This window comes from Herpailurus yagouaroundi, unplaced genomic scaffold, assembly GCF_014898765.1.
Source record: "Herpailurus yagouaroundi ecotype Mexico unplaced genomic scaffold, PumYag 250, whole genome shotgun sequence".
In the NCBI taxonomy this organism is placed as follows: Eukaryota; Metazoa; Chordata; class Mammalia; order Carnivora; family Felidae; genus Herpailurus; species Herpailurus yagouaroundi.
This window is the reverse complement of record NW_024412467.1, coordinates 7,227,244-7,248,400: the sequence shown is the minus strand read 5'-3', so window position 1 is coordinate 7,248,400 and position 21,157 is coordinate 7,227,244. Positions and strand designations below refer to the sequence as shown.

Genomic DNA, 21,157 nt, shown 5'->3' with positions numbered 1-21,157 from the left:
TGCCTGGGAAACAGGATGTAAGAAAATCTAAAAGATCTCCAGGAAAGAGTCCAACCAGAAAGACCCAGAAAACCATGATGCAAATTAGAATCTCTATGTTTTACTTTTGACGACAAGGACATTTTAGAGTTTGCCCATGATCGCCTGTAAAACATGACCATCTTTCCAGAGATCCTGGCCTTAAAGATAGATGAAGTGACCAGCTATGAGTCTGAGAGTACTGGAAACGTCTCCCCTACCACCTGCACCTGTAGTTCTATCATTAGAAACTCTGATCTTTGGATTTAGATTTGTTTTAATCTCTAAGAGCCCACAATAAAACTTTAATGCTCTTTAGAGGGCCATCTAATGTTGGTGTCAGCTAACATTCAAAGAGCTTGCACTCCACTTGTTCTTCAAATGAGAGCATAAATTAAAACGAGTCTCAAAGTTGACTGAGAACCAGATGAACAAAAGGCCCCAAAGGAAACAAGGGAGAACGATCAAGATAACCATGCATTTCCTTCTTGGCTATGTTCCCTAGAGATGGCTGTCCATGGACCGCCTCTTAAAAAAACAAATGAAGGAACAAACAAACACAAAAACAGACTTGCTTCACTTCTAGCAGATAGACTTACCTGCCAGTCTTTCCTGAAGATATCTTGTTCAACAATGACTCCGTTTGGGTAACAAACTATGCACAAATCCTGTCGTTACCACTCTCTCCACAGCAGGAAAAAACTGGCCACGGAGATCCTGGCCAGGATCTCCACACCTGCCCAAAAGTGTGGAGATCCTCAGATCCCAGAACAGCTGCACAATTCCAACCCGATGAGCCAGCACATCCCCAGAGTATGGGAAGGGGGACGGGATACGGGATAACTTTCCAGCTCTGTTACTAGCCTTCTTGGCACACTGGTTTTACAGAGAAACATGGCTCTTGTCGTGTGTAAAGAAAAGTACAGGAAGTAGTCTTTTTATTTTTTTCTTCATGGTAAACAAAAACAGCCATGCCTACATCAACGCAAAGCAACTGCACACATTTTTTCCAGTCTGTGGATTTGTGCTTAGAAACCGTCATCTACCAATGGCAGTTGGGTGATTTTTTTTTTTTTTTAATGGACTGGCACAGATGACCTTGTATTTGACTCGCTGGAACTGACAGTATTTTCCTTGGTTGGGGACCAAATGGAGACCTATGCTTGCTCTCTGAGACACAGGAGCTCTGTTTTGAGAAGGAATCAGACACCTACGGGCATGACAGTGTTCTCGGGCAAACCTCAGTCAGATAAGCCCTTTCTTAAATCCTCAATTTTAGCCAAAAATAAACCCTAAGTTTTTAAGTCAGCATGACATGTGTGAGGTACCTCTTCCTTCCAGCATCCCTGTACTTGATGGAGCAAAAGAAAGGAGACTAAGTGTGTAGCCGCCTCGCAGAGGGTATTCCTGAAAATCAGGAGAAGAACGGAAGATGGACGCAGGACGAAGGTTGAGGGAACTGGGATTCTTACATCAGAAAAAGGCAGCCAATGGGGTGAATCAACGTTTGAGTATGTCGGGGATAAATGCCTGCAAGAGGCCATCCGATTTCCTCTGATAAGCAATGAAGACCAGAGCAAATGAGGACCTCTGAATTGCTGTCCCTGTAATAAATTATGCGGTGAGCAAAGTGGAGCCAGAAGTTAAATCTCTGTCAACCGATGCGTTAATATATCAGGTACCAGATACCCTAAAGAAGATGAAACAGATCCCCACACGCAGACTTCATGAAAGAAATTTCTTTTTTTATTTAAGTTTTTAAATGTTTATTATCTTAGAAGGAGAGACAGAGCGTGAGTGGGGGAGGGAGACACAGAATCGGAAGCAGGCTCCAGGCTCTGAGCTGTCAGCACAGAGCCCAACACGGGGCTAGAACCCACGAACTGCAAGATCGTGACCTGAGCTGAAGTCGGACGCTTAACAGACTGAGCCACCCAGGGGCCCCTAACAAAAGAAATTTCTGAGAATTGGTCCTGTAACTCCTGAACCTTCTCGCTTACTTTGAAAATATAAAATGATGGACATAGGAGAGAGAAACAGATTGTGTGGCGAACAGTAATAATTGTGCTTTGAGCACCCGGAAAGGAGTGGAGGGGAAGAGGGAGCTTCCTCTGTCATCTCAGTGCACTTCTTTGGGACCATCTGAAGAGCTGGAAAAGAATTTTCCCCTGTCGGGAGATATGGAGGATTTGCTTCTGCCTCATCCGTGAGAAAGCAGAAACATTCCAAGGAGAGTGGATGGAGGGGATATTGGGACTGGTCTTCATTCTCTAGTAAGGGGTATGCAGATTATCCCTGTGGACCTCATGTAAGCTCAAGGGGTTTGCAGACAGGGTCCAAGGAGCAAGATGCCAGAAATGTAACCCATCGGAACCACACCCTGACTTCTATTTTGTTACAAAGATTAGAAAAAGAAGGCCTCTTGGCTCTAAAAATGAAAACAAAATCGAAAGAGCTAAGTAAAACCAAAAAAAAAGGAAATAACTTGATTGTTCTTATATTTGTTCAGAGCAAGTCAAGAGAGAAAAAAATCAGGTATAAACTTTAATGCAAGGTGCCATACTACTGATAGAGAAATTAAGAGTTTTGATGCAACCCCAGCTGTCAGACGGGTAGAAGATATGATCTAGCTCTTGAGAAAAGAGAATGCTCCTGGAACAGATGGGCGCGCCTCTGAGCTTTATAAAGCATTAACTAGCTGTTTAAATAAGTCCTTAGCAGATGTTTTCAATGGAATTTTGGAGGTGAAATGGAAAAAAAAACAAAGTCCGAGGCACAAGGGGAATTGATATCACAAATAAGAGACATTCTTGAATTCAGAGAACAATTTATGGTCAAAAGTTTTTCTTTTTTCTTTTCTTTTTTTTTTTTTTTTAAGACTAGCCACAGTATTTGTAAAATGGGAGCACATTACCCAAATCTGCCATTAAATTAAAGCATATCGCAGTATTAGCCTTTCAAGGAAGAGACATATTGAAAGCCAAGGACGGTTTACTGTGGAAGCTTTGTGATACGGATAGCTACTCATCTGAGACCAAGAAGGCGAGCAGACATGTGTATCTGCATGGTGATAAGTAAGAGGTCTGTTCTTGTAATGGTACCCCGTATATAATGAATACATTTATTAGCGATGAGCTAAATCACAGAGAGAGAAAGGAAAAGATGCTCCTAGGTCTGTGTTGAAGGTACTGTGTGAACGTGTCCAAAACATATAAAAAAAGAAGAGTATGTTGCACAGCAAATAAAAGGAGCGGTGCGGGGCGCCTGGGTGGTGCAGTTGGTTAAGCGTCCGACTTCAGCCAGGTCACGATCTCAAGGTCCGTGAGTTCGAGCCCTGCATCAGGCTCTGGGCTGATGGCTCAGAGCCTGGAGCCTGTTTCCGATTCTGTGTCTCCCTCTCTCTCTGCCCCTCCACCGTTCATGCTCTGTCTCTCTCTGTCCCCAAAATAAAATAAACATTGAAAAAAAAATTAAAAAAAAAAAAAAAAGGAGCGGTGAGTTTTTTTCCTCCCGAATGGCTCCCATACGTCCATACTTCGGTAGATCAGCAAACAATTCTCAGGTGCCTCTCGGTGCCAGCCAGTGGATGAGGTGATGCACAGGGAGATAAAGAACACCCCGTCCCTACCCTCCAGTGGCTGATCTTCCTTGAAGGCTGCAAGGACGCTGTTCTCACTAGCAGTACCTGCTGTGTTAATAGTACCTTCACCTCCAAGTGCTACTCCTCCCATAGCTTTACCTACCAACTCGTAGGGATGGGGGAGGGGAGATTAAAGGGAGAGAGCCAGGGAGACTCAAGCCCCCACAAGAGAGAGGCTGGAGTGGAAAACACGGCGTGGAGACCTATGGATCTAACTGCTCAGCGCCTTCACCCCAACAAACGACTGCGTATCATCATTTAGGGGGGACGGAGAGGATGAATGGAAAGGGAGGAGGAAGACAACCCACGTCTGTCAAATCCAGGCATGTGTATTGAGAAATGACGTGAAACAATCCACAGATGAAAACACACGGAAATGTAAGGCGGAAAGAAAGGACTGACCCATTTTAATAGTCGTTTTTGACCGAATTCACATCATTCAAGGCACCGTGAAATCCAGCACGGTGGTTTAGGCAGGTTTTTGCCCCTGACTCACGCAGGATGAAAGCCGGGGCTTTGCCAGTCACGAGACTGTAACTTCTTAGGTTTGGTTTCCTCGTTTGCAAAGTGGGGATAAACACAGCACCCACGAAGGGTTGCTGTAAGAATTCAGATAATGCACACAAAACACGTTTATGTTGGTGCATGAGACGTACGAGACCTCAACACATGGTTTCTATCATTACCAAGTCCATCACGGAGCCTGCTTACAACTTTGTCACTTCATCGCGTAGCTCCGTCTGCCCCTCTGACCTCTCAGGATATCTTGCTGGCAAGGCCCTGCACCGTTTATCACGGGCACATCCAACAAGTCCTTACGGAGCATCCAGTCTCTGGCAGACACTGTGCAGGGGACCCAGCAGGGGGGTCAGACGGGTCTGCTTCCTGTCCTCACAGAGTTGGGAAGAATTACCCTAGAAATGTGATGTCATTGGCAACATTCTTGGCATCTGAAAATCGCAGAAGAATCCTTCCGAGACTCATGGCGGGCCCCGTAACTCTTACAAAATGGAAAAGAAAACCTCCCCTCCAGGAAAGCTACAAGGGGAGAAATGAGCCCGGGGATGGTGAGCCTGAGACAGGATGGGCCGCTGACCATGCACGGGGTCTTCTGGATTAAGGTGATTCTAGGACCAGACACCTTGCCGTTTTGCCCTCGGTGTCTCTGGCGGCTCCACTCTTCTTCACCTTCAAAGCTCACTGCTGCTGTGCGAGCTCCTGCCTCGTCGTCGGTGAGCTCCTGACGTCTGCACTCGGCTCCTACACTCCTTCCTCCAACCACCCCTGACAGCCTCGCAAGGCTTTTCCACTCATCGCTTCCCCTGTTGCAAATTCACGAGCGCTTTCCCGTTGCCCACAGGGTAAGAGCCAATGGCTTTCCGTGGCAAACAAAACTGTTTATGAACCAGACTCCTATACATCAGGCCTTGCCATTTTCTCTACCAAAATGTTTACCCCGTTTTAATTACTTAAAGGTTTCAGTGACAATATCATCTCTCCCCTCTGTTTTTCCACACGCGGGCCCCTCTGCCCAGAGTGCCCTGTCCTCCTCTGTTGGGCTCCCTAGTATTATCATGGCTCCTCAGACCTTGGTTTTAGGGATCTTAATGGTTCGTCACAGTTTCTGTTTCCTGTGTCTGTCTCTCCACTGGCTGGCAAGTTTAATGTCTTGTATTTTGGTGTCCCCACATCTGTAACTTGGCATAACTCAAGATAGGTGCTCAGTGGAAAAGTACCTCTTTTTTTCGTGCATTTTATCTTATTTGATATTCACAGAAACTGCCTTTTGGAAACTACATGAGACTGGTGGAGCCAGTTCGGGATTTTTAGCTTTGCTGTCAAATCACAAAACCGATATTAAAAAATATTCAGAAGCGGTGGTCCAGGTAAGTAGAAATAACACAAGTTGTTTCTTAAATTCTTGCATTGCCTTCACATTCTCTCTTCCACCTGACCTCTGAGTATAGGGATGTGAAGCAACAGAAATGGACTGGATGATAAAAATAAATAATACGGCGCGAAAGCCAAAGATCTGCAGATGTAAACCAGTAAACGAATTAGATCATCACCCTGTATTTGTTAGTCACCTTTCAAAGAGTCTGCTCCTGAAGGATTTTCTACATTGTTTTCCAGTCTCGACCCAACCAACCAACCAAACAAAAGTCTTTCACGCTTTTGTTCTTTTGCTGTTCGTAATCCTCGATGTTAAGTTTCCAAAACGGCATCTAGCATTCAATTTAGTTCCATCACAGACCTTCAACCCGGGTACAATGCTGCCTTCAGGACCGATGCCTGGTGATACCTGGAGGACCCAAACAGGGAAACGATATTGCTTTAAGCCACCTCTGCTCTCGAGACGGTGTCACTGGTCATGGGGAGAGAGGCAAATTCACAAGGAGCCTTGTGGGAGTTAATGAACGGCTGGCCACATGGTCCCTGTCGGAAGGTGTTGACTCTTCAGACAACTGGGACTGTTTCCTGGAAGTAAATGAGAAGGGCCTGCATCTCAATCACACGGAAGCATTCAGACCCACAGCTGATGAAAATAGCCACAGAGCCAGGCGTATTTTTCCTTTTTTGATGGTGTTTGTAGACACGGAGGAGTATCTAACTGAATATACGGTTTTCACGTTAAGCTACGCTAGGGAGAAAATATGAAAAGCTATATAGAAATGGCATATTCTTAATAAGGAAATACCAAAACACGACAAGGGAAAATTCTGAAACACGGGTACACCAGCCTGGAATGAATGCGGGCGTCTCAACGACTGCATCATTAACGGCTCGGAAAGAAATGAAGTTGAGATACAAAGATCCGCAGATATCACTGAAAGATGGTCACACTGATAGAACCCACTAAGGGCGTGTTGACATCGCACATCTCTGACATTAACCGCTTTTCCTAACTTGACCATTTTCATTTTTTAAAAATTGTTTTACATGTTTATTTTTGAGAGAGGGAGAGAGACACACACACACACACACACACAGAGTGCGAGCGGGGGAGGGGGAGAGAGAGGGAGACACAGAATCCAAAACAGGCTCCAGGCTCTGAGCTGTCAGGACAGAGCCCAACGCGGGGCTCGACCTCACAAACTGCAAGATCATGACCTGAGCCAAACCCAGACGCTTAACCTACTGAGCCACCCAGGAGATGCTTAATCATTTTCATTTGTTGCTTTACTCAACTGGTGATATTTTCTCATTACATGCTCACTGACATCTTTGACGGGTAAACCCTGTCACTGAATGCTAACCTTTTAGCAGATATAAGCAGCAGAAAACTTCATTGCCTTTTTGTTGCCATCAGATAAAATTACCTGAACATATAGATCTGCCTGTTGTGTTACAGGCAGATGTTAGGTGTTGCATAAAATCAGGTAAATAAATGCTGTCAACAACCTCTGGGAGGCAGTTTGATCTAAGTGAAGAAGTCAGACGACTGGAGGATTCGCTTCTTGGCAGTTACATGACCTTGGGCAATTGTTTAACCCCTCCTTGCTTCAGTTTCCTGTTGTAGTGCAGATTATATGACATGATTGTAAGGAACCTGGCATGAAGTTAACTCTTGTATTGATTTCTCCTTCCTTGACTACAAAGAGCACTCAGTTGAGTTTATTCATTCATCTCATTTTTATTTTTCCATTCTCCTTATTGCAAACCCTGGGTTTGCCTTTGACCTTGCATACATCCTCAACAGCCCTCTAGAACTTCATAGATATATCCAGAAATTTGTCTTGCCTGTTACCCAATAGGAAGCAAGGACTATAGGAGTACAAGGTGGGTGGATATGAAACATCTTACTATCGTTTTTTTGTTTTATTTTTGTTGTTGTTTTGTTTTGTTTTGGTTTGTTTTTTTTGCTACTAGAGTCAAACCCCCCTTGGCAGGGGTCAGTGTAATGGGTTTTTCCATTACAATTTCCTCCATGTTGGGGATCGAGAATTTCCTGGGGGCAGACATCTCCTGCAGAGAGTTTAAACAATGCAGTCAGGAGTAATAGTTGATGTTCCATATTCCAAGTAATAACCAAAATGTGGGTCATTTCTTCCTCTTTCAAACATGATTTTTTTTTATTTGTTGGTTGCGAGACATGCATCAGATTGCATGCATGTACGCATTTCTCATTACGTGGGGTTAGGCTTTCATTCAGCCTCCACTTCTTCCTGCACGAGAGATGGAAGTAACTATCAAGATGTGGAACAAGGAATTTTTGTTTCTTTTTTTGGTCAGGATAACAATGGCATGTTTTTATCTCCAATAGACTCAACAATGAAATATAATAAATAACAGAATGAGGAAGATTTTGACAATTTATACATGTGTATTCTAAAATGAAAAGGAAGCAGAGAGAATACTGCACTCAGGAGAGAACATTAAAAATGTCCAGCCCGTCATGGCAGAACGTGATCAGCATGGCTCAGAATACAGAGGTGATGTTGACATTGTTCACAAGATTGAGTTCAGCCAACCTGGAATGTGACGTGCGCTGACCGCCATTTAGCCAGAGGTTTTTAAAAATCTATTTCAGCAGCATCTCCAGCTTTTAAAACTTACCTAAATTTTAACCCCAGGCATTCAGTCATGGGGCAAATATCCCGAATGTTAATTCTGAGAGACTAGAATTCTAAACTGTTATTGAGTTGAGTCACATACGTGCTTTGTGAACAGCACGATCAATGCTAAAAAGCAGTAACATTTCTACATATGTGTTTCTTGTCATTCCTCTCTCAATCCTCTTCATCTGACTCGTGTAGCATCAGAGTCACAAACAGCATTCAGACTCACGTATGCTCAGCACTCCTGACTATTTTCACACTGAGAGTGATGCATGCATACCTGCAGGTCGGTGCCCTCTTAGCTCTAACCCATTCGATTTGTCACATGTCCCTGAGGACCATTTACAGAACTAGACATGTTTCACTCACAAACACTTGCAGACCATCTCCGTCTAGTCACTTAGGATTGCTTACTTGCACGTTGCTTGAGAGATGACCATCACAAACATACGTGCTTTTCCCACGTTACACTGTCACATATACACATGTGAAGGAGAAGTTGAATTTTAACATGACCTCCCTCCCTAAGGATCCATGATTTTCAAATTTCAAGTTCAGAGTTAGGATTAGCTCCTTCTCGAATCCCAGTTGCTCATTAGGGAAACAACTTTTCTCCACTGGGCTAAGAAAGACTGGGGACTGCTACAACACTGGATCATTTGAGCCAAACACACTTTAGCTTCAAAGATTTGTGCCCCATAGCATTTCTGCCTCTCAGTTCTCTTTTGCTTTGCATTTACTGACCCAAGTAAAGAATTGAACACTGATAGATAATGATGTCAGCCAGGGTATTATTGGGCCAGGCTTATCAAAGTCAGAGAAATCCATTCATCATGGATCATCAAATGAGGCTGAGCAATTTAAAAACCGGAATTTCTGGGCTCCCGTCCCGCTATGGCAGAGCCACTTATAATTAGGTAAAGTAAATGTTTAACTTCTGAGTCGAGTGACCTAAGAGTAAATGTCCCTGCCACCCAGCTGGTCCTCATCCTCCCAAAAATATCTTCCCAAATTGCTTAAGAATTTTTAAAATTCCTTTCACATGGAGGAACATTATATGACAGTAGGAGAAGCCGTACGTTTACTTAGTATTGCATGAAAGTGTGGATAGCCTTACAGGGGGCACGTGTCCTTTAGTAAAATGCAGACCATTAAAATTTAGCACTAGAAGGATGATCTCCTAGGAGGAAGGTTGGCTGCTTGAGTATTGGTTCTCCCTCACTCCCCCCATCACCAGAGCTTTACCTCTTGGGGTTCTTGCTTGGTTCTGGTTACCACAGCCACCCCCAGGGATGGCATGCTCTGGGTCATGCGTTGACTAACACCTCTCGGAATCTCTTAGCAAAGCAGATACCGGCTGGAATACTCAAATACAATGGTGGCAGAAAGAGAGGAAATGGAGAGGACGAGGGAGGGAAGGAAGACAGTGAACTAGCACTATGTGACTCCAGTCTGGAAGCTTTCCATGAGTAGGAGCTATTTAACCCTCACATCAGTCATCCAAGGAAGATTTCACTATTCACACGTCGTAAGGGGTACAAGACCCAGAGAGATTTAGTAACTTGCCCAATGTCACCCATTGGTAGACGACAGAGCTGGAATCCTAACCCCGATGCGCGTGACCTTCCGGAGTCCACCTGGCTCCCATCCAGGGAGGGCCTGCTCCTTTAGAGTACCGAAGGATCCCCACAACTTTTCTGTTAAGTCTCTGGACTTCCTAACTCTTCATACCAAGTCCATCTCTATAGGGACAGTGCCAGAACCTTCCAAAGGAAACCACATCTCCAATAGACAATCGACTTCATGGGTAAGTCCAAGAGAAACATCCAGCAGCACCTGGATTTGACTCTTTGGTGTCTGGCTATCTAGCCTGAGACACCCCTTTCCAGGCGACTGGTTCTCCCTCAAATCCAGTAGGTCTCTGGACCCACAAAACCGTAGACCCTCATAACCATATAATCTCGCATGTATCTTCCACACAAGAGTTACACACAAATACAGTAATGGAGAGTATTTCTTCTATAGACGTTAGTACGACATTCTTTTCTGAGGAAGGCACTAAGTGCAGAGAGGAGGAGGAATGAGGAATTCTATTAAGACCCTGCTCATTTCTGAAGGCTCACCACAGATACTCGCTCCTGGGGATTTTTCTGAGGTCTCCATGTAGTCCAAATTTACCTATTTTCTAATCTCATAACGTTTTGTTCCTACCTCTATTACTGCCCTGAGATTATGCTGTCTTGTGGCATAATTAGTCGATGACAGCCCTCCGCCCCAAGAAAAGTGAAAGTGCCTTATTTCATGCAGTTATTGAGAACAGTTATTAGAACTGGTAACAGTAGTAATCGTATTAATAGCAACAACCAGTATTCCTTTGAGCACTTATCTTTGAGTCTCCCATCCACACAACCCTGGAGATAAAGAATATTAGTCTTTTTTTTCTTTTTTGGTAGATGTAGGAACCAATGTTTTAAACAGTTAAACAACTTCCCCAAAGTCTCACACCAATATATGGCTTCAATCCCACATCTGACTAATTCCCAGAGGATACATTTTTTTTTTTTCCCAGTGACCACTAAATAAGTATTTACTTAAAGAATGAGGATAGTAAAACATCACCTGTTTCTTAATTTTGGTCTATAAACGACCCAAAATAAATCAAACAGGCACACAGTTTTATAATAACAAAGTTATTAAGACCCCCTTGTTTTTAAGACCCCATAAGACCCTGCCTAAGTAAGCCCAATTTCAGACTTTTATTTCCAAGAGGCATCAGTAGTTCATAAAAACGTATGCGTGTTAAGAATACAAAAACAGAGATAAGAAGATAAGACCCGGTAGGTGTGGTCACAAGGTATAAACTCCTAGTTCTAGAAATAAGTCCTGGGGATGTAACGCACAGCATAGTGACCATAGTTAACAATACTGTCTTGTGTATTTGAGAGTTTCTGGGAGAACAGATCTTAAAAGTTCTCATCACAACACACAAAAATTGTAGCTATGTGTGGTGATGCATGTTAACTAAACATATTGTGGTGATCATTTCACCATATATACCTATGTCAAAACATTATGTTATAAAAATGAGTATAGTGTTATGTGTCAGCTACATCTCAGTAAAAAAGACCATGTATCTGAAGATAGGACTTTCTATTTTTATCTCTGCCATGGTCTAGGCGGTCCTTCTACCAAGGATACTCCTACCTCTCGGCAAGCCAGCTGATTCACTACTACTCCAAGATGATCAGCCTCTCTGTCAACTTCTATAGATATTCCGTGGATCCTCAAATCCTTTGAGAAGGGATAAAACAAAACAAAGATCTGCATTAGTATGTATTAAGCAATGTGAATTCAGTATTATCATTTTTTAATACAATTAAAAGTCTGCAAGAGACTGAGTAGTCTTCAGGTTATTTTCTGTGGGGAAGATATAACTCTTCATTCCTCGATGAATCATATTTCATGGTATTGTGCACAAAATCTGCGTGCCAGAGGTCAGTGCTGTGAATAGCAAATGATTTCTGTGCTCGAATATTTAGATTTATCCCAGCTTTTGGATACAAAGACGGACCCTGGTCCACTGAGTCAGAGACAAGTCATGGCAATAATGGTAATCAGACATGAACAGATGAACAATGAGGGATATGAAATTTCCATTATTGATGGTGATGAAATAAGAAAGAAAGAAAGAAAGAAAGAAAGAAAGAAAGAAAGAAAGAAAGAAAGAAGGAAAAAGAAAGACAAGAAAGTCACATAAATACGGGCACACAGGAGAGAACAGGAAAAGAAAGGAAAACAGATGTTCTGTTCCCTAGATCGCACAGGGCAGTTGGTGACAATGGCCACCAAAATGATGGGCCAACAGCAGTATCAGTCTCAGTAGATGTATAAGACGAATTTTTTTTTTTTTTTTGCTGGTTTATCAACTAATCAAACTAGCTTGTTCAAATAAACTATTGTAGATTATTAATTATTACCAGTGTTAGGCTCTTGTGGAGGGAAACCAGGAAATACTAAAAGCTAGTTCTTTTCCTTCAGCTTCCTACAGTCTCCTTCACTGCACATTTGCTGAATGCCTACCATGTGCGAGCCATTGTTCCCATGTCTCTGTCCCACTAGACCAAGGAATCTTTGAGTGTAGGAACAGACGACCATGCAAGAAAACCAATATGATGCTGCATCATCAGCTTTACAAACCAGAAGGATGGCCTTTGGGAAGGCTTCCCAGAAGGGATCTTGATTGAGAAGCTCTTCATTAATGAGTAAAAGCTACATATTTGAGGCAACCTGTGCATGAGACATTATGCCACTTCTAGCAAACAGTGAAAGAGTCCACATGGTGGAAGAGTGAAGTCTTTAAGGAAATGGAAGTTGAGGCCAGCTGGAAAGGAGGGTGAGGGTGGGCATAAAGGGTCCCAGATGCTGTGATCTGGAACTTGAACAAAATGCATGTGCAGAAAAATATAACCAAGAGCATAAAGGAGTAAATGAACATGAATAATGGTTAGAAGCTAAACCTTCAGAGGACCCAGCTTGCAGGCCGAATAACCAGAGAAATGACAAGACCACCATGGCAGACAAAACAACCATTCGTAACTCCCCTTAGCTTGCTTGCCTCCAACCACCAAGACAAAAATCTGGAGACTGGCCTCCCTTCAGAGGTCTGGTCACGTGACCGGTGATAATGCTCAGGCCAATGAGCTTAAGTCAATGTCTCCTGGGGCTTCTCTAGATACACACACACCAGCAAATTGTGCTAGCTACTTATTCAACGATTTTTCACCCCTAATTAAAAGAAAGACCAACCAACCAAGCTTCCCCTCACTCTCCTACCACTACCTGTTCTCTGCCTTTGAAAGGGCCTTTCAACCTTGTGAATCTTCAAGAGCCAATTTAAGACCTTGGCAGAAAGGACAGGGCACTGTTTCCTAAACTGAGATCAATCTCATCAAATAAATCATTCCCGCTTGAAGTGTCTCTTCCAGTGAGCAGACCATCACTGGCCATCTGATTACAATTTATTTCCTAAGGTAAGTAAACAAAATTTCATTTTTCTACATCATCAGGTTCAACCAAGCTAGAAAACCCAAACAGCTGAAAGGCAGATACACGGTGGCTAGAGTGAAACCCTGATGGGTTTGCCTTCAGATGGCCATACAATATCATCTAACGGCATGAGCACCAGGCAGAAAGGCAGATTCTGGTACATGCTTTGTCTTTAATTAGATGAGGCAGTTAGATTAACCACGAAATGAGGACACCAATTGGAAGTCATGACCTGGAACCAGATTCATTCCCTGGGGTTGAAGACACAACCCAGGGTGTGGGCACAAAGAAACCCATGAATAAGTGTCCAGGAGAAGTTTAGAACAACTACTGTGTTCTTCTCCTGCTTTATTTTATATTATTTTTTAGTTATATGATGTATTTATTTAAATTCAAGTTAATTAACATACAGTGTAGTATTGATTTCAGGAGTAGAACCCAGTGATTCATCACTTACATACAACACCCAGTGCTCATCCCAGCAAGTGCCCATCCCCCATTTAGCCCAACCCCCCAACCACCTCCCCTCTAGCAACCCGCAGTTTGTTCTCTGTATTTAAGAGTCTCTTATGGAATTTAAGAAACACAACAGATGAACATTGGGGAAGGGAAGGAAAAATAAGATAAAACCGTAAGAGACTGTCCTGCTGTATTTTATGCCCTCCTTTCTAGATGGTGACCTTCTGCTTCTAGGTCACAGAGCCACCATGACCCATCTCTTTAATAGCCGGGGACAGTAAGGATTATCAGCAAGGCAGTACCTGGGCACCAAGAGCTAACCAGAAATACTTGCCATAACTGGGTTCCAGTCAGAGTAATGCTAACAGGAAGTGTGACGTTTGAGTTTGTTAAATCTAAAGTAATGGAACCCTGCCTTCCTAAAGCTGAGATTGGTCTTAAAGGCAGAGGGGCTGTGTGCCTCCTCCTGGGGGACAGGTGGTACGGCTGTGTGGAAAGGATGGCCTCTCACCAGGAAGCAGGCAGGACCCAATAGGCCTGTTTTATTTGGTAAAATGAAGACCTTGGATCTCTCAGTTTACTCTTTCTTCATTGTCCTTCAACTAGTCTAAGATCCAATGCAGAGATTTACCGAAATGTAGAGCTACACAAAATAGGGATTTTTCTGTATTTAAATTTGATGAGGGAACCTTAGAAGTAGCCTTACCACCACCTCCCCCCCCCACCAAAAAGTAGATTCCAATGTGTATCAGACCCCTGGGGAGACACTGAGTCAGAGTTTAATTAAAGAACAAAAACAATTACTTAATTAGCTCTAGACCAGTTCATTTTATACACCATCAAAAAAGATCCATACGCACGAGGTGAATAATAGCGAGTAACAAAGTCATACTATGCCAGTATCACCCCAAATTTGAAAACCCATTTCGTAATGCCCTCCTTGTATTGTTGCAGGCTGTATTGTTTACTTTTTGTGTGATTGCTAATTGTTACATAGTTCTCTGCTGGGGCTTTGAATCCCTTAATGCATCCCTTAGAAATTCTTAGTTTCACAGCTTCTGAAAGGACAACAGAGCTAAAAACAGAAGGGAATACAGTAGCAAACCCCTGCTGGTGTGATCCTATATAGCTTACTCAGAATGGAAATCTTGTGTTTATCCATTTGCATATCAACCCCAACCTGTGCAGGAATATCAATTGCTTTCCATAGCTGCTTTCCCCTTTGTTTTTCCGAAAGTGAAGGCAGGCCAGTGGTGCATGCTGATAAGGTGGTATCTTCTCCCCCCAACACCCAGAGGGATTGTACTAATCATCGAACTTCAGTCTGTCTCAGAAACAGGTATTTTTTTGAGTAGAAGATTTGACAGGAGGTGTAAAGTTTTCTATTAATAAAACAAATTGACAAATCAACACAAGATTTTATTTAGAACAAATGTATTTTAATGTTTATTTTGACAAGGCTAGATACAGCACGCTCTCATCCCTGATTCTGATTAATACATGGGTACCAAATGAGATGCCAGAATGTGGCACGCATTAGCTCAGTTATCCTACTTCAAGGGCTTGAATTTTGATAATCAGAATATAATAACTTAAGTGCTTTTTTCAAATGTCAATGTCTGATCCACAAGTATGACATACACTAGAAAACAGGCATTCTAAACAGCGCACAGGATAAAATCTCAATAAACTGATAGCTTCTACCTGCCAGAGAAAAAAATCCAACAAGAGAGCACAGAGGAAGACGGACTAAAACAAAATAGGTCTAAGTTCTGGCACGACATAACTGTAATGAGGAACAAAGGGGTCAGTTTAAGGAAGACAGTGATCACAGCTGCTGCCATAAAGGCCGGGACACTGTACCACTGCCATACATATTCAAGGCTGATAACGAGCGTGTAAGAATGTCGGAGCTGTGACCGCAAGAATGGAGGTGCTTTCTACTCGTGAGAAGAAAGAATCCTTTGACTTCTGGTTGTAGCAATGATTATCAGAATCTGGATCTTGCTTCTGTTGAAAAAGGTTCAGCCTACTTTTCATGGGATTGCTTCATGGCCTGACACTTCCCCATGGCTTTCAGGAGCTAGGACTGCACGTCAAACATGTAGTCATTTATCTAAATAGTTTCGGAACTATCTGGAAAATTCTAGCACCACTAACTAATGGGCATCTTTATTCGTACACTGGAGAGAAGTGCTAAAGGAATAGAGGATAAGCGTGAGAGAGACATGCGTCACCTCCATCCCACCCCCACCCCATCCTATAAAAACATACTACATATTGAGAGGTCCTCACACATGCTGAGTAAAAGTCTTTTGTTGATGACATTCAAAACCTGATTCTAAAATTCACGTGGAAATACCAAGAACCTAGAATAGCCAAAACAACTTTGCAAAACAACAAAGTCAGAGAAATAATATGCCCTAATTTCAAGACTTTCTCTCCCTCCCTCTCTCTCTCTCTCTCTCTCTCTCTCTCTCTCTCTATATATATATATATATATATATGGTATCAAGATAGGAAATTAATTCAATGGAAGGAATAGAAAATCCAGAAATATCCCACATATGTATGGCTAATTGGTTTGGGGATTTTTTGTTTGTTTGTTTGTTTACAAATACGCTAGGGCAATTCAGTGGGGGAAATAAAAAGTTTTTAAATAACTGTGCAAGACAAAGACTGCAAAAAAGTAAAGCTTGACCTTGACTCATTACCATACCCAGAAATTAATTTCTTTTAAGATTTTATTTTCTTAAGCAATCTCTACACCCAACGGGGGGGATCAATCTCATGATCCCAAGGTCAAGAGTCTCATGCTCTACCAAATGAGCCAGCCAGGTGTCCCCAGAAATTAATTTTAAAATGGATCATAAGTTCAAATATAAAACCTAAAATTATCCACCTTCTGGAAGAAAATCTTAGTGACTTTGGATTAGGCAAATATTTTTTAAATTATTTTCAATGTTTATTTATTTTTGAGGGAGAGAGAGCACAAGCAGGGAAGGGGCAGAGAGAGAGAGGGAGACACAGAATCTAAAGCAGGCTCCAGGATCTGAGCTGTCAGTACAGAGCCCGACACAGGGCTCGAACTCACAAGCTTTGAGATCATGACCTGAGCCGAAGTTGGTAGCTTAACTGACTGAGCCACACAGGTGCCCATAGGCAAATATTTTTTTAACTAGGATCCAAGAAGAAAAAAAATGATTGAATGGACTTCACAAAAAAATTTTTTTAAATACTATAACTTCACTATTGAAAAGGTACTGTTAAGAAAATGAAAAGGCTACAGATTGGGGAAAAAAAGGATATGCAAAACTAATATCGGGTGCACATATAAACATATCTGAACTCATATGCAGACCGTGTTACAAATTCTTATAAGTCCAGAAGAAAAGCAAACAATCCAATAAAAAAAAGGGAAAGGATTTTAAAGAAGACATACAGATGACAAAATGAGTGCATGACACATTTTCAACATCGTGAGTCACCAGAAAAAATGGTTGATGGAACCACTAGATGTCACAAGGATGGCTACAATTTAAAAAAAAATAAATTATAAAAATGGAAGATGCCAAGTGTTGGCAAAAATGCGGAGCAACTAACCCTTTATTCATCGCTTCTGGGAATGCAAAATAGAATTGCACTCAGGAAAAATAAATGGGTGTTCCTTTGTCACGTTAAATAGACACATACAATATGGCCCAGCAAGTCTACTTCTAAGTGCTCTTCCAAGAGAAATGGAAACATGGGTCCCCGCAGAGATGTGTACTCAAGTTCAAAGCTGCTTTATTTATGTTAACAGTTGTCCAAAAACTTGAAAGAAGTCAAATACTTATCAGCTGGAGAAGGGATAAATGAATAGTGGTGTAGTCACACAATGAAACACTCTTCGGCAACGAACAGGAGGGCACATGGACATATCAACACCTTACGTGCTCTCAAGAGGCTTCTGTTAAGTGTGAGAAGCAGACGCAAATGATTGTGTGATTCCATTAATATGAAATTCCAGAAAAGCCAGACTAAAGTGATCAGGATTGCCAGAGGTCAGAGAAGCAGGAGAGAGGAGACTGACTACAAAGAAGCACAAGGAGACTTTTAGGGGTAGTAGAAATGGTCCGTATCATGATCCTCATGTGGTTCTAGGACTGTATACGCTCGTCAAAAGCCATTACATAACATACTTAAGTTGAATTTTATTGTACATAAATTATACCACAATAAAGCTGCTCCTACCCCCTGAAAAAAAAAATACAGGCTGCAATCAATCCTTTGTGTATCATATTGGATATAGCAGGAGGCTATATAATATACATTGAATGGGTTCTTCTGAAAGAGACGTCGTGGAGATACTGGTCCCAACTGATCTCCAATCCTAGGAAAACTGCTTTAAATTTTGTGCCTGTGGGCCTCTTTGAAACAGTGATCAGGAGTGAATTAAGACACTGGTACTTATATTTATCACAGCAAACAAAATGATCTCCGCAATTTGGTCAAAAGGTTACAGACATATACAAAAAATATGAAGGAAGAGCAAATAAATGTTTGAAACATGTAGCAAAGCAGACACATCTTCTATCCATGGATCTGTAATGTCTGATGGGCCAAATGTCTATGGGTACCAGAAAATTAAACATGAGTATAGCCTGTTGGCTGGCAAGTCTAAAATTCGGGAGTCTCTATTTGCACACAGGTGCTATAGTTAGTTATGACCATACAAAATTGAATAACAGATGAAACGCACAATAATGAAAGGTATCTTAAAAGGACACAAAATGATATGTACATATCCTAATGATCTTTTAACATGCACAGGAAATCAAAAGACATACCTAAAAATGTTGACAGTGATTGTCCATGAATGGGTTGTTGATTTTTTTTTAATTCTATCTTATAATTTCCAAATTTTGTATGAGAATGTACTACTTTCATAATATTGTCTTTAGGTATACAGAAAAGAATGCAAATAACACATAAAAATGCCTTTTCAGGGAAGAGCTTACCAGCAAATTTATCGTGATAGGTAATTTGTTCTGTGTTACGTATTGTGTTTACCTGTTCACGTTTTTCTTACTATTGAAGAACTTTGCAAAAACGTTCTCACATCTTGCAGGAAATGCTGACCTCCAAATAGCTTAGCTTCCACAAGAGTCAGGTCATTTAAGCAGGACCACAATGGCTAGGAATACTATCTGGGCAGGTAATTCAACAACTTAATATCAGTCATGCTCAGGAATGGAAGCTCTCTCATCGTAAATGGTTTCTCCAAAGGCTATAGTCAGTCTGACACAGATAGTTTCCTATGACAACAAGCTCATTAGTATATTTTTAATAGGACTTAAAGGTACTAAACCAGAGAAGTCATTTTCTTGAAAGTAATTGCAGAACAAGACATTATCTGTTATCAAAGCATATGAAATGTGTTGAAAAACTTACAAAGAAAACTGATGCTGTGGGAAATTTCAAGTACATTTCATATTGACAACCCAAAATATGAGAAAAATGTTTCGTGCATGTTTTGGGGAATGTTCATGCAAGATAACAGACTTTGAATATAAACGAGTACCTAGAAAACATTTCTGAATTGCTTAAAAGGATATCTGTTCTTTTAAAAATGTATGGATTTGTGAAGGAACTACCAGTAAATACCGGAGGGAATAGAGTTATTGACCAGGTCTACAAAGCTATGCATTGCTCCAAAGACATTCTACTTGTACTCACGAAAGTACAAAAAATGAAAAAAGTAAAAACTTTTTGCAATGGCAAATACACTGTACAGGATCAAACTCAATCACCAAACATTATGCATTATATAACAAATTCATTTGGACCATTACCTGGAACACAAGTAATTGCTTTATCAAAGAGATAACAGGGGTCACTGGGTGGCTCAGTCAGTTAAGCATCCGACTTCAGCTCAGGTCATGATCTCATGACTCATGAGTTTTGAGCCCTGCATCAGGCTCTGTGCTGACAGTTCAGACCCTGGAACCTGCTTTGGATCTGTGGCTCCCTCTCTCTCTGCCCCTCCCCTGCTCATGCTCTGTCTCTGTCTGTCTGTCTCTCTCTTAAAAATAAACATTAAAAAAGGAGATAACGAGAATATCCAATATTTGGCAAATTCTTAGCATATACCAATAACTAGTCTAAGAATTACTATTTCATATTAGTTCATAGAATCTTGAGCTTAGAAACAGTATTTTTCAATCTGACTTTTCCTGGAAATGTTAAATTGTATGATTGGCCCTCTTGACCACCTGTCCCTAAATCCATACCAAAAATATTTAAATTAAGTGCAGACACTTAAAAAAGTGTAGATACTTTTTTTTTTTAATTTTTTTTTCAACGTTTATTTATTTTTGGGACAGAGAGAGACAGAGCATGAACGGGGGAGGGGCAGAGAGAGAGGGAGACACAGAATCAGAAACAGGCTCCAGGCTCTGAGCCATCAGCCCAGAGCCCGACGTGGGGCTCGAACCCACGGACCGTGAGATCGTGACCTGGCTGAAGTCGGACGCTTAACAGATTGCGCCACCCAGGCGCCCCTATACTTTTTTTTTTTTTTAAGTAAATTCTACCCCTGGTGTGGGGCTCGAACTCAGGACCCCAAGATAAAGAGTCACATGCCCTACCAACTGAGCCAGCTAGGTACTTCAATGTAGCTACTGAAAAAAAAAAAATGTTTATCTTTGAGAGACAGAGGGGCAGAGAGAGAGGGAAACAGAGAATCCCAAGCAGGTTTTGCACGGTCAGCACAGAGCCTGACATGGGGCTTGAACTCAGGAACCGTGAGATCATGGCCTGAGCCAAAACCAAGAGCCAGGCACTTAACCAATTGAGCCACCCAGGCACCTCTGAAGCTTTTTTTTTTTTTTTTTTTTTTTTTTAAATGTAGCTTTAAGGAGCAAATGAACTCTTTCAGACAAATTTGCCATGAATACCAGGGGAAAGGCTCTTCTCACACCGTTCTTGGTACTACTCAAATCCTACCTGACACTTTTCTGACTGATCATTGTTCTACATTATGCAGCACATTTTGTCAAATTATTCATAATTGCCTATTATTTGCATTATTGATTCCATTATTGTCACGTATCAGTGTTTATCTAGAACGTGTCCATGTGCTTCATTTGAATGCAGTGTTACCTCCAAATCTCAGGCCGGTTTTAATTTACCTCTATTTTCCTGGGGCCCAGGACAATGCTGGGTACACTGTAGGTGGTTCAGTTGCCTTGAGCTGAAGTCCATTAAGCACTAATGCTTAGAAAGAATTTTCCTCACCTCCGGATGCAGACTAATCACCTTGGGAGAGTCTCAGAGGTGAGGTGATATTCAAGTGCAAGACTGCCCGCACAAGTAATTAGCGGAAGGCAAGCAGGACCCCGCTCATTGGCAGAGGAAGTTCAACAGAGGCATCTTCAGCAGGGCAAAACCAGTT

The 21,157-nt window shown here is 41.8% G+C and overlaps 1 long non-coding RNA gene across 2 annotated transcripts in view; it reads right to left on the bottom strand.

The window, feature by feature from the left end:
- Positions 1 to 11,510, bottom strand: part of LOC121020457 (uncharacterized) — a 31,121-nt gene extending 19,611 nt beyond the window's left edge. The window contains exon 1 of one of the 2 annotated variants that reach the window (XR_005786135.1): positions 11,422 to 11,510. This is a non-coding gene — a long non-coding RNA (uncharacterized LOC121020457). Of the gene's footprint in view, positions 1 to 617; positions 1,375 to 11,421 lie in introns of those variants that run through there. The other variant, XR_005786136.1, reaches the window with a different exon arrangement.
- Positions 11,511 to 21,157: the final 9,647 nt, after the last annotated feature.